General features: G+C 32.7%; 1 long non-coding RNA gene across 1 annotated transcript; it reads right to left on the reverse strand.

Moving 5' to 3' along the window:
• Positions 1-245: 245 nt before the first annotated feature.
• LOC147812575 (uncharacterized) lies at positions 246-1,615 on the reverse strand. Its single transcript, XR_015432903.1, has 3 exons — positions 1,547-1,615; positions 1,410-1,445; positions 246-524 (listed from the first exon to the last, which is right to left on the reverse strand). It is a non-coding gene; the product is annotated as an uncharacterized LOC147812575 (long non-coding RNA).
• Positions 1,616-12,884: the final 11,269 nt, after the last annotated feature.

A 12,884-nucleotide genomic window follows, 5' to 3' on the forward strand; every position in this document is an offset into this window, starting at 1 on the left:
ATTGAAATGTCTCTTGAGTTTTACATTTAAACACTGTTTTATTATTAGATTCCTCTGCAAATAAGAGCTGCTACATTCAGTAAAAGTGTTCCAATACGTGACCTGTTTATTAAAACTTTTCTAAATCTAAGAATTAAAATGACTATGTTAAAACTGAAGCAATTCATCTAAAATCAGGGTTACTACGTTAAAGCTGATGGATTAAAGTTCAGATAGTGAAATTATTTCAAAACTGAAAAAAATACTTTATTCTAGAATTACTTTATTACAGTGTCAACAGTTACAGCGATCGATTCTTTTCAACCATTGTGTGTTTAGCAATGCTTAAAACACATTAAATCAATGACAAACATTATATCAAATTTAAATATTAAAATAACAATCATGTGAAATAATGGTGATAAATAGATGCACGATTTGCTGCAACAAAAATAATTCTATTATTTCATTTGAATACATTAATCTTCCTTCTTCAGTTCTTGTGTTTTGTTATTATATTTCTCTACCACGGAATCATGGCATTCCTGAAAAATTAAAAGAGTGTTTGTCAATTTTTTGGATAAATCATAGTAAAATACATTTTCTATTTAACTTAAAATGAAATTTTCTTTGTTGAAAAGGACTCTAAGGATGATTTAATGGCAACTTTTGAAATAAAAGGGTTCATCTGAGATCAAGCAATCAAAAAAACTGTACATATTGACCAAAAAATATATTAAAGGTATTTTGATTTCAAGTTTGATGCTGATTCTAGTTTTTGTTCCACAATTTGAACACATTTGTATTAATGCCAATAAACCTCGGTAACACTCCAAATGAAGTTATCAACTTCTGATGAATCTTTGAAATTAAATGTGGTGAAAAAGGACACCCCAAGCAAACAGTTTTAAAGCAGTTTATAATAAATAAAAAAAAAATACTTTTTAAAAAAACTTTCAAAAAATAGTTTTTTTATCCTTTTAGGATGAAAGGTTTGAAACTGCACTATTTTCGCTTCATTGAAAAAAAAAGGTTTTTAGCACAAACATTTTCGTGACACTAGAAAGAAAATTCTGATACAAGGTTGCCGTAAGGTTTACATGTTTTCTGGGATTATTCCGCTTTGCATAAAATCTTCTTAGTATAACTCTGGAAAGCTACCTATAGTGTTAACTGAGCCTCGCGAAGAATAAATACTTACGCGGCCATTCAAATTAATACTGAATCGAAAGATAGAAATAAATTTCCACTAAAATCGAAAGAGACAACAAAGATTCGAACCGCGTCTTAAAGTTCTAGAAAGGGAACATCTTGATATATTATTCCGTGACGAAATAGAATAATCGATCAAGAGTGGTCATTTCGGCTTTTAAAAACGAATAGTAACAATAGTTTTTTTTTTAATGTAACTTTGTTGTTTGCACACTTACCGCACTATCCTGAATTCGTTTTTTCCAGTCCTCACCCTAAAACGAATAAGAATTAAAATATATTAAATTTTCCAAAATTTTGCAAAAATTTTAAAAATAGCATGTTTTATCAAATTATCGAGGAAATTATTACTTACGTTTTCAGAATTGGAAAGCTTCTCATTAAAGCAACGAACAAGCTAAAAAAAATAAAAACATTTTAGTTGAAATATATTTTTAAAGAAACCTGTAATAATAATTAAAAGTTTCTTTTTTGTAATGGTTATGCTTCAACTGGAAAACGAATTGAATCGCGAGTTCAATGACACAGATTCAAATGCTGGGACAAACAGCACGTTTTTTACAGGTCAAAAGACGAAATGCATACAACACTTATTCTCATAAATAAAAAAAAAATATAAAAATTCACCTCCTGGAAAGTCATAAGAACTCATGGAAAGGCATGAATTTCGGTATTGAACAAAATTTATCATGAAATGTCATATGATTTTAACTATTTCTTAAAATAAATCATGGATTTAGGTTGCCGAAAAATCTAATTTTTAAAATGAAATGTCTGAATTTGTAACAAAATCCCCTCTCACAGTTATACTATTTTATTAAGATATAAAATGTGTTTATCATGTTCTTTAAAAAGTTACAGTGTTCTTTCAAAAAATGAAAGAAAAAAAACCTCATTTCTTGAGCGAATTATCTTTTAAACTTCTGTGATTTCAGAATTTTTGTTATTATTTATTTTATTTTTGATTTTATCAGTTTCAAATTCTAGCTGAAGCAAGTCAGTCATTTGCGAATTTTTTATTTTATTTATTCCGAAATGAGAACAGAAAAATCGGGAGTCTTTCTTTCTTTTTCGATAAACAAGAAAAGTATCTTTAGAATATAATTCTGCAGAAAAAAAAGAAGAAAAGAAATTCTTTGCTTTTGTATTTTTTCAGCTATTTTATTGCTTTAACTCTTTTACTCTGGTTTTTAAATTTAAAATCAATAAAAATGAAGAGGCAGAGTAAAACAGTTTTGGTTATACCTATCATTTCAATTAATGTTATTGTAATTCTTTTTTAAATGAATTGTTGTGTGTTTGTCGGAGAAAATAGTAACTTCGTTAAGTCAAGAAAAATTCTTGAAATGAGTCATAAATTTGAAACTCTAAAATGTAGCAGATACCCCGTAAATAAAAAATTAAAAAAAAAACAAACATTAAACATTGATAAATTGGTACAGAAACAATAAAAGGTAATATTGAAATATGCCCAAAGGAATGTTTCAATTTGAACAGCAATGACTGACACTATAAATAAAACATTCTACAACATTCACCTCTCTGACATCGAAAACCAAGATCTGATTCAGAAATCCAGTGACCCTAGATCTCCTCTAAGCCCTAGATACAGAAGTTTTTTTTTTTTTGGGGGGGGGGCGTCCCATGGGTCTTTAAATTTATATATCGTTTATTTACGCAATACTTTTAAACTTTTTATAACATAAGCATATACTATGTTTGTAAATGCGTGCTTGTATTTATTTCAAACTTTGCTATCTGATGATTCTAACCGACAATCTCAAGGAAAAATACACAAAAAATATATTGGCAACAATGAGTCAAGTTGCGACCTGGACCTCTCTGGCCTTATGAATCCCTCCAGAAAACTACAGTCAAATTATTAGACGCTCTATAATATTCTATGCAAAATCTTAATTATCAGATGATTCTATACGGCTTTATTGTTTTTACTCGGTTTGCCCATGTTTACTTTCACGTATAAATTGGTGAAATTAGACGATATATAATATAAATTCGACAATTGGTTAAATTAGACGATATATTATATAAATATATAGAATATTTATTATATCAGGCATTATATTAGTATATTATAATAATTAGACCCAATTATTCGACGCACTGTAGTGTTTTAATAATTGCTTGTTTTGCACGAGTTTATAGGCAATAACTCTTATATTTAAACATATATGTAATGGTTTTTTTTATTCAGATCTTTTATACAGGGTGGTCCCGAATTCATGGTACAAACTTTAATGGTAGGTACAGGACATTGTAACAATGATTTATTGTATAGCAATGTATAGTCGCAAGTGACACGGTGAGGCGTAAACAGGAGAAATAACAGCCGAAAGGAAAAACAAAGATTTTATTGAAAGCGTTGTTGACAAGTGTCATGTTTACAGTAAGTGTTCAAAGTTGCTTCCACCAGAAGCGATACATGCTTGACAGCGTCGGTGGAGCGATTGGCGTACACGTTCAAAGATGCCTGGTATTTCACGCACACCTGCAGCAGCTACAGATATGCGAGCGACAAGATCCTCATCTGAGTCAACTGGAGTCTCATAAACAAGATGCTTTAGATGTCCCTTAGCCAAGAGATGTCCCCATAAAAAGTAATCGAGGCTCGATAAATCGGGAGATCGGGGTGGCCAAGGGATTGGTCCACCACGCCCAATCCATCGAGCACCAAACGTGGCATTCAGGTAATTCCGTACATCAATGCTGAAGTATGCTGGCCCCCCATCGTGCTGAAACCACATGTGGTTGCGAATGGCGATCGGAACATCATGCAGCAGTTGTGGTAACACTTCTTTCAGAAAAATAAGATAGCTTCCGCCACTGATTCTCGTGGGTAGTAAGTATGGGCCAATCAAAAAGTCGTTCACAATACCAGCCCACACATTAAAACAGAAACGTTGTTGAAACGCATGTGGACGCGTTGCATGTGGATTATCTGCCCACACATGGGAATTGTGCGCATTAAAGACACCCTCGCGTGAAAATGTCGCTTCATCTGTAAATAGCACATCACCTACGAAATCCGGCTGCAACGCACATTGCTGCATCACCCACAGGCAGAAGTTCACGCGAAGAGGATAATCTGCCGAATTCAATGCTTGTACTTTCTGAAAATGGAAGGGGTGTAAGCGATTTTCGTTTAACACTCTGCATACAGTTTGATGACTCACACCTACCACACGCTCAACAGTTCTTGTGCTTGACTCGGGTCTATCAACCACAATGTTCAAGATGCTTTCTTCCAGCCTTGGAGTACGTACAGCTCATAATCGACCAGCGTCATGTCTGTTGACGTCGAACGCACCTGTTTCACAAAGTTGACGATGTAACCGTTGAAAAATTCAATGATCCGGCATTCGTCGATCAGGATACTCCGCGCGATACATTCGTAACGCAGCTCTGCCGTTACCATTTGCACGGCCGTACATGTAATGCATGTCTGCTTTTTCTGCATACGTAAAGTCACCCATCGTCTACGGCAGCACAATTGTGAATGGCACTTTTCCCTACTGCGATGCATCATTTTCAACGGCGGCTAGACATCTACTGCCCTCTATCGGCAATGATACCAACCGATCACTCCATTTCTCTTTTCTTTTATTTCCCCTGTTTACGCCTCACCGCGTCACTTGCGACTATACATTCCTATACAATAAATCATTGTTACAATGTCCTGTACCTACCATTAAAGTTTGTACCATGAATTCGGGACCACCCTGTATAATTCCAATTTGTATTTATTTTTAACGTATTACATTACAATGTTAACCAATCGATATACCATCGATACATAAATGTTAACCAATCGATTAAATACTAAACCAGATAACTATTTACGAAACGTCATACCTCTAAATTATTTATCACCCTAGTTAGTTATACTTATCTAATCTGAAAAATCTAGTTTACTTTTCTAGGAATAGGTTTTAGAATGGGAATGATAGAAACTGATGAGTTGTCCCAGAATCTCAATATTAAGCCCAGATACATTTTTAAAGCTTTTAATGAATCAAGTGTTTATTGGCACAAAAGCTATCTATGCGGACACGACTCAAAATATGTATTCTAAAAATGAGCATTTGAACCAGTTTTTATTTTACGAGCATTTTTGTTTTGAGGAATAAACTAATGAATTTAAATATATTCATCATCATGTGTTAGCGTCCGTTTGTGTAAATCTCTAATCTATATTTTATTAAATTAGATTCTTTTAGTATTTTAAAAGTAAAAGTTTTTAAACTAGTGCTATATGTATCCTGTAAATGTGATGGTAAATTTATGTTAACAGAAATCTTTTAATACATTTTTAAAACTCCTTTTGTCGTTTAGAGATCTGAATATGAAGAGATCGTCTGAACACTTACATAACACCCAGCTATCCCAACTCCGAAATAGGGGACTTTGTCCCATAATGTTTATGCTTGGTGAACAAATAAGTAAGGAAAAGTAAGCGCAGAAATTACCCGTTTAGTTGTTAAATTTAGGTTAAACTTTAAAAAAGATGCCTTTTTTGCTGTATCCATTTTCTTAAATATGTATTTTGAGCTATGTCCAAAAACAAAAAGCTCACCGACGACCAACTACTTTTTATTTAATGATTTTTATATTTTTAGGCACAATGGCGCACTTAAAAATTGAACTGAATATGTGGTTTGATGGCACTAACCCCAGGAGAAAAAAATATTTTTAAAAAAAACTTTTATCAGCTGTGTTAGAATTAATGTAGAATCTGTGTCAATTGCATGGTCAGACAGTACGTAGAATCGGGAATCCATATTCATCTGTAGTTGCTTTACGTACTGTATCGATAAAGAGGAATTTCTTCTGTTAATGTCCGACTGAAGTTTAAAGCTTGGTTAATTGTCTCGAATATATTCAATTTTATGTAAATATAATAATTGCTATTATTTTGCCCACCCCCCCTACATAGGGCATGAAAAAAATGGGAAAAAAAATTCTTTGAAAGTTTTCTGAAGACTCGTGCTCGCATGTGTATTTAATGTAGCGATCAGTGTTGTTGACTCCTTTGTTATAGTCATTATAGCAGGACTTAGTAATGTCTGTCATCTGAAATAGAATTGTCACACATTCATTCGAAATCAGAATATTTGAAGAAACGAAAACACCTCTAAAAGTAATTTAGTTCAAAATAATTAATATTTATAAAGTTTTTGTTTCTAGTGCAAGAGCCAAAAGTGGCCGAAGATTAAGAAAATTATAAGAATCCAATAAAAAATAGAAGGGAGGGATTAATGATATATTTTGATGAAGAGACAAATTATAAATACCACAATTAAAATAACGAACATCTCTTGAATTTTAAGTTCGGACATGGGGACAAAACCAATGTCCGAACTTTACTTTATAACGTTGAAAATCTGCTTTCTTTTTCATTTTATTTAATTAATTTGCAATTTTGGCGCAAAAGCCAAAAATAGCATTCTTAACTTGGTATAAATAACAGAATCCTACATTTTATAATCAAGCCCCTTGATTTATTTAACAATTTTTTTTATCTATACTAAATCAAACTATGAAATCTAATGTTCTTCAAATAAAATGAAAGATAAAACGTGAGGTTTAGTAGCAATGAATAAATGCAAAGTAGGATAATAGTAGCCAAAATAGTTTCCGGTATTGTGTTAGAATGTGTTTCACAGTTAAATAAATGTAACTGTGGACAAAGAAACAAGGAGCAGTCTGGTGTAGGTTCTGATAATGATTACGCATAGTTTTCTTTATTATATATATATATATATATATATATATATATATATATATATATATATATATATATATATATATATATATATATATATATATATATATATATATATATATATATATATATATATATATATATATATATGTGAAGAGAAAAAACAATGAAAATTATATAAATTATTAACAAAGAAAAATTTTAATTTAAATTTAAAAAAATAGCAATGAAAAGATATCGCCTCATCAGCTCACACGATTGCATCAGCAAAAACAGTGCTTTTTAATATTGTATTAGCCAAAGCAAAATATTAGCCAAAACAAAATATATCTATACAATAGTGCTAGGATAACCAAACATTAAGGAAAATCGATTCGCAGACAAAATCAAAAGTAAAAAATCAACAAAAAATCCAAGAAAAAGACAAAATAAAACACAAATAGCAACATATAAAACAAGAACTGGGAACAGATGTCGTGTATTTACAAATAACTTGCAAAAATGATTTTAAAATATTTTCATAGCTAATTTACCAGATTATAAAACTTGAAATTGAAGCGTAAATAAAGTCTTTGATCCAAAACATTTTAATATGGATTCAAAAAGAAACAATTTAGTGTTTGGTAAAAAGTATGTTAGCACAGTATTAGAAAGCACTATTTTTGCGACTATAATCGTCTAAGTTGATGACAATATTTTACTTTTTTTTTCTAACTTTAACTATTTATATTAAAATTTTTAATAAATGTTTTCAATAATTTATAATAAAAAAAACTTTAACCGTTGTAAAATCTTTTTTTTTCCTTATTTTTAATTCTATCCTTGTTTTCTACTTATATTTTCTTATATTATGAGTTCTATGTACTTACAACTTATCCGCAGTTAATGAAACTTAAAGAAAAGAACTATATTCGAAAGAAATATAGATATATACTGCGCATAGATGAAAAGGCAGTACATTAGGCCCCTACATTAGTCCCTGATGCTACTTTTCCCATCTGGTAATTTATGCACTTCCATTTCGATTTTCAAGATTACGGTATATAGTCTACGCCTAACCTGCTGTTGGATTCCTTTGTTTTTCTTGTTTGCTATAATTTACCACCAACAGCAGAAACTGCTCCAGCACTGAATGCATGGTAATGCCCTCCTGTCACAGCTGACATGCATATCAGTGCCTCCACCTCCATATTAATCTCTTATTAGAGTTTTTCCTTTTTGATATTTATTATGTTTTTTTTCGCTACTATTTTTCGGTTTTATCCTGTTTCGGTAATATTTTCAGTTCTCTTATGAGGTAATAACTTTTTTTTTTTATTTTATCTCAAAATTTTTTTTATTTAAATTAATAAATTCGAATTCAGATGTAATATTCGTATAATCGTTATTTTCTCCCCTTTATCACAAAAAACATTGACAATAAAATAAGAGCAAAATGTGTCCAAAAATCCTGTTTTGATAATAAACGTTCGAGACAAAATTTAAAAATTGCCACAGAATTTAGTGTAAACATAAAATGTGTAATTAAAATGGTTGGTTAAATAGAGAAAAAGTTAAAAAAAACGTCTTTACATACTTCAGGTGTATCATAATAGTTGACACATGTCATTAACAGGGGACACCATTCTTCATTTTCCTCTTCTAGAAAAGAAAAAGAAACATACAATTTTATTTCATTTTATAACCGTCGTTGAACAGCCGGCACAATTATTTGGGTTTACGACTGCTAATGTTCAATCCCTTAGCCCTGTCATTTTGAACCCAATCCAGAAGACATGAGAACTCCTGGATCAAGTATTGGGAGAAATTTGCCTTTATGAAGGACTTTTCTATGGAACTAACCCACATTTGCGTTACATGGAGAGGAAAACCTCCCACGGTTAGCCTGACTGCAAGGGGAGTCTAACCCATGACTCGTCCACAATTGAGGATATTTTACGTCAGTAAGCAGAATGTGGAATACGTATCGACCAGCCATCGATGGGATTCGAACCCGGTTCACCTCATTGGAAGGCTCTATCCCCTGATGAATCACGACTCAATTTAATTGTATTGTCTTAACTCTCGGCCTTCCACGGAACACTTTTAGGGAACCGGTGTTCTAGAGAAACATGTCTTTTTTGCGACGAATTTTTGACTCGCATTATAAGGAATAACAAAATTTTAAAAATACTATCCAACAATTTTGTTAATTTGAGTGCTTCAACCGCTAATTGTTAATTTTATTCCTCCCATAACTTTTTCATTACATTGAATCATAATATATTGTCAAAGGATGTAGTTTTAGTTATTTACTAAATTTAGCATTAATTTAAACATTTAAATAATTTCAGAAAAATATTTTTCTATTTATCAATTCTGTGGAAAATGTAATTATTTACACATCTGCATTGCTTAAAACTACCGATAGGTCAAATATTAGTAGTTTTTCAGTACTTATTTTCTCAATTTCACGCCATGTTTTATATTATATTTTAAATGCATCATTCATTAAAATTCCTAAGATTGGTGGTTGCAGTGTTGTATAAAAATAAATCAGTGGTCAAGTAAAGAGTTCCCGCAACAGCCTGTATTGGGTCTTGGGGGATATGACTGCACAATTTCGTGACCAACGGCATGATTGCAGCAATGTGGTAAGAACTGCGCACAGGCCCCCTTTCCTTTACCCACCCACTGATACCTATTGATCTAAAGCTGAGTGGGTTTCAAACCGCCTCTGGGAATCGGACCTTAGCTCTTCTGAAAGACAGCTTATTGCCTTAGCCTCTGAGTGAGCCATCACGTCTCAAAACAGTGTAAGGAGAATTCCGATAATTTCCACCAATTTTTGCTGTTATGAACCAATCCACTCCAAATTTAAAGTTCAAACGTTAGAAGACACTCCCGCCGGACCAAACTGTCAACTTTAAAATTACCTCCGAGCACCGATTGGGGAACTTTCCACAGCAATAGTAGATAGTACATATTATATAAGGCCGGGATAGCTTGGTATGTAGGGCGCTGGACTCACGTTTATGAATCCAGGTGTTCGAACCAAGCTGGCCGAAGACTCCCCGTGTAGTAAAATGGTGACTGTTGCACGTTAAATCTGTCGGATCACCATGTTCTCTTAAAAAATCCTTACCTCTGGGGGTATTCAATTGGAGATGGATGGTTCTCCGGTTCAGGTCAAAATTATGATCTGTGGATGTATGAATGGGTCCGCCCTATATATGGGTGTGGTAGAAGTCAAATTCTTGGCCATAGATGGCGCCATTGGAAAACAATAACAATCATACCCCCTCTGCCTATATGGCCGACTACAACAACCATACATAAAATATTTATCTATCAATTCTAATAGATAAATATTTTTATAATAGTTGCATTGAGATAAAGTTGACAACCTCTCCCAAATCCTTTCTTTTTCTATAGAAATACATTTAAACAAAACGCTCTAAAAGAAAAAATTAGGAAGCTTTCTTCATGCGGACATCCATACAGAAGAAACAAGTGGCTATGCGTGTTACGTTTTTCGGTTTCACACGTTTTCTCTGTTATTTTTGAACATCTTGCGATAGATTATAGTAGAACTAAAGTAATGAACAGCGCGCAAAAAAATAAATAAGCAAAATACTTTTGATCTAATGACATCCTTTTTAAGTTCTTGTACTTAATAGTTTAAGGGGGTGGGGTGTTAATTAGTTAGTGCAGATGACACTTTCAGTTACGAAATCAGATACATAAACGTATTTTCTCTGAATAACAATTTTTTCTACCGATTATGATTCTTGACTCCCAAAATAAAGGGGCTTGCCGCAATCTGTAAGATAGGGTCCTAAAGTTTGGTGAGGAGAGAGGTCATAAGTTTGATCCCCTTATTGCTAATTTTACTTTTTGTGCATTTCGTCCTAAAACATTTTAAGAAAATAACATAAAATTTAATGAATAGTATGAAAAAAAAGACAAGTGCACATCGGATGCTTTTCAACCAACTGAAAATGGCGACACGTGATTTCAGTCGGCACTGATGGGCACACGTGGGCACATCTGGCACACGTGATGAAAACAATCGATTTTCATTTATCGTTGTTGCTGTTGTCGTAGGCTATTAAGGCAAAGGGTTGAGATTGTTCTTGTTTTTCAGTGGCGCCATATAAGGCAAAGAATTCGACTTCTGCCACACCCATACGTCCCACCCGTATACAGGGTGGACCCATTCATACATTCATTCATTCTTTCACAGATCGTAATTTTCACCTGAGCCAGAGAACGATCCATCTCCAATTCAGTACCCCGAGAGGTATAATTTGTTATGGGAACTTGGAGGACTTTGTGACTCGATAGATTTAACGTGCACCAGTCACCATTTACCACACAGAGAGTCTTCGGATGGCTAAATTCGACTTGCCGTTCTCATGAACGTGGGTCCAGCGCCCTACCAACCAGGTTCATTTATCGTTACAACACCGGTACTGTAAGAAATGCATGGAAATTTTCTGCAAAAATTACAGCGATTTTTTACAATATGCTAGTTGCAAACTCAAAAAACTTTTTGAAACACTTAATAAATACATTAAATAATTCATTGAATTCTATAACTAAGAAACACACTATCATCAAGTTCTAAAAATCTTACTATTTTTACGAAAAAAACACACACCTGTAAAGTTGTTAAAACCCGTGTTTCGGTTCCATACTTTTAATAATTCTTTAAATTCAAGTTTCGTATATAAAATAATAGACGAAATATTTTTTAAATAATTTTTTTTAAAAATAACTGTAGAATTGTTCGTTACATTCTTCAAAGAAAAATCTATTGAGTAATCGAAATTATTGGGTGGTTTTACTTATGTTTAATTTACGTAATACTTACACCGTTTTTCTGACTATTAAAACTTAACGGTTGATGTTTATTAATGTTAAGTGTCAATATCATACACATACTCAATCCTCCCATTAAGGTCAGAGTTTAATTCACGATTCAATCGCATTTCAATCGATTGACCCTCTTTTAATCAACATCAGTATACCTTTTTTTTTTTTTTTTGATAAATGAATTTTATATGTATACAAGATTTGTTAGATGAAACTCTTATTCCTAACATATTTACTTTTATATGCGCAGTTTTATATTCTAAATACTCCCGGCCAGGTGGCCGAGCGGTTAGCGTGCCTGACTGTGAAGCCATAGACTGCGGGTTCGAATCCCGCTCTGGGCATGGATGTCTCTATCTCTCTTTGTGCTGTCCTCTGTTGTGTGTGTGAATGTGGCCCACCCTATAAACGGGTTTGTGGCAGTGTGGCGTGGGCAATGTTGCTCGCCTCCGTGACTATGGTTCATAGGGGCCCACTGGGTAACGCGAAATGAGCAACAATTCTGGCATAGTATAGGCAAAAGATTTAAATTCAGTGCCTGCCATTGGAAGAAAAAAAATATTCTAAATACTTGTTTTAACTTTTTCACTTATTTACAACATCGTCTGATTTCATTCATTTTTAATTAGACTGTCTTCAGCAAATGAAGTTAGAAATGATTTGTTTTTACAACCATTATTTTTTCTTCTTTTGCGCAGCATGTCGCATTATTTTGGAACCTGTGGCGTTAAACTCTACATTTAATTCACAACATTTGCTGCCCCTTACTAAAAATATTATCAAAAACCGTTCTCTTTCTACTACATAATCTAATTTTATTTGTAAATATATCTATACACAATTAAAAAAAAATAGATAACAGTTTTGCGTTGACTCAGTTCAGATCCCAAAATCTAGAATTTGCTTTTTTTCCTGGAAAAGAGTCATTTTCTTAAAGCAATTTTTCTTAAAGAAATATTTTGAAATGTCGTTTGCTAATTCCTGTCACGCGCGAGACGAATAAACTCTAAAATTAATTTCATTCATTCGGTAAAACATTAATTTAATTAAGTTTAAAAAAAAACCTAGTTGTCGAAAGAATAATTGTTGTCTA

Source organism: Parasteatoda tepidariorum, chromosome 4 (genome assembly GCF_982258835.1).
Source record: "Parasteatoda tepidariorum strain Cologne lab strain chromosome 4, Ptep-v5.0, whole genome shotgun sequence".
In the NCBI taxonomy this organism is placed as follows: Eukaryota; Metazoa; Arthropoda; class Arachnida; order Araneae; family Theridiidae; genus Parasteatoda; species Parasteatoda tepidariorum.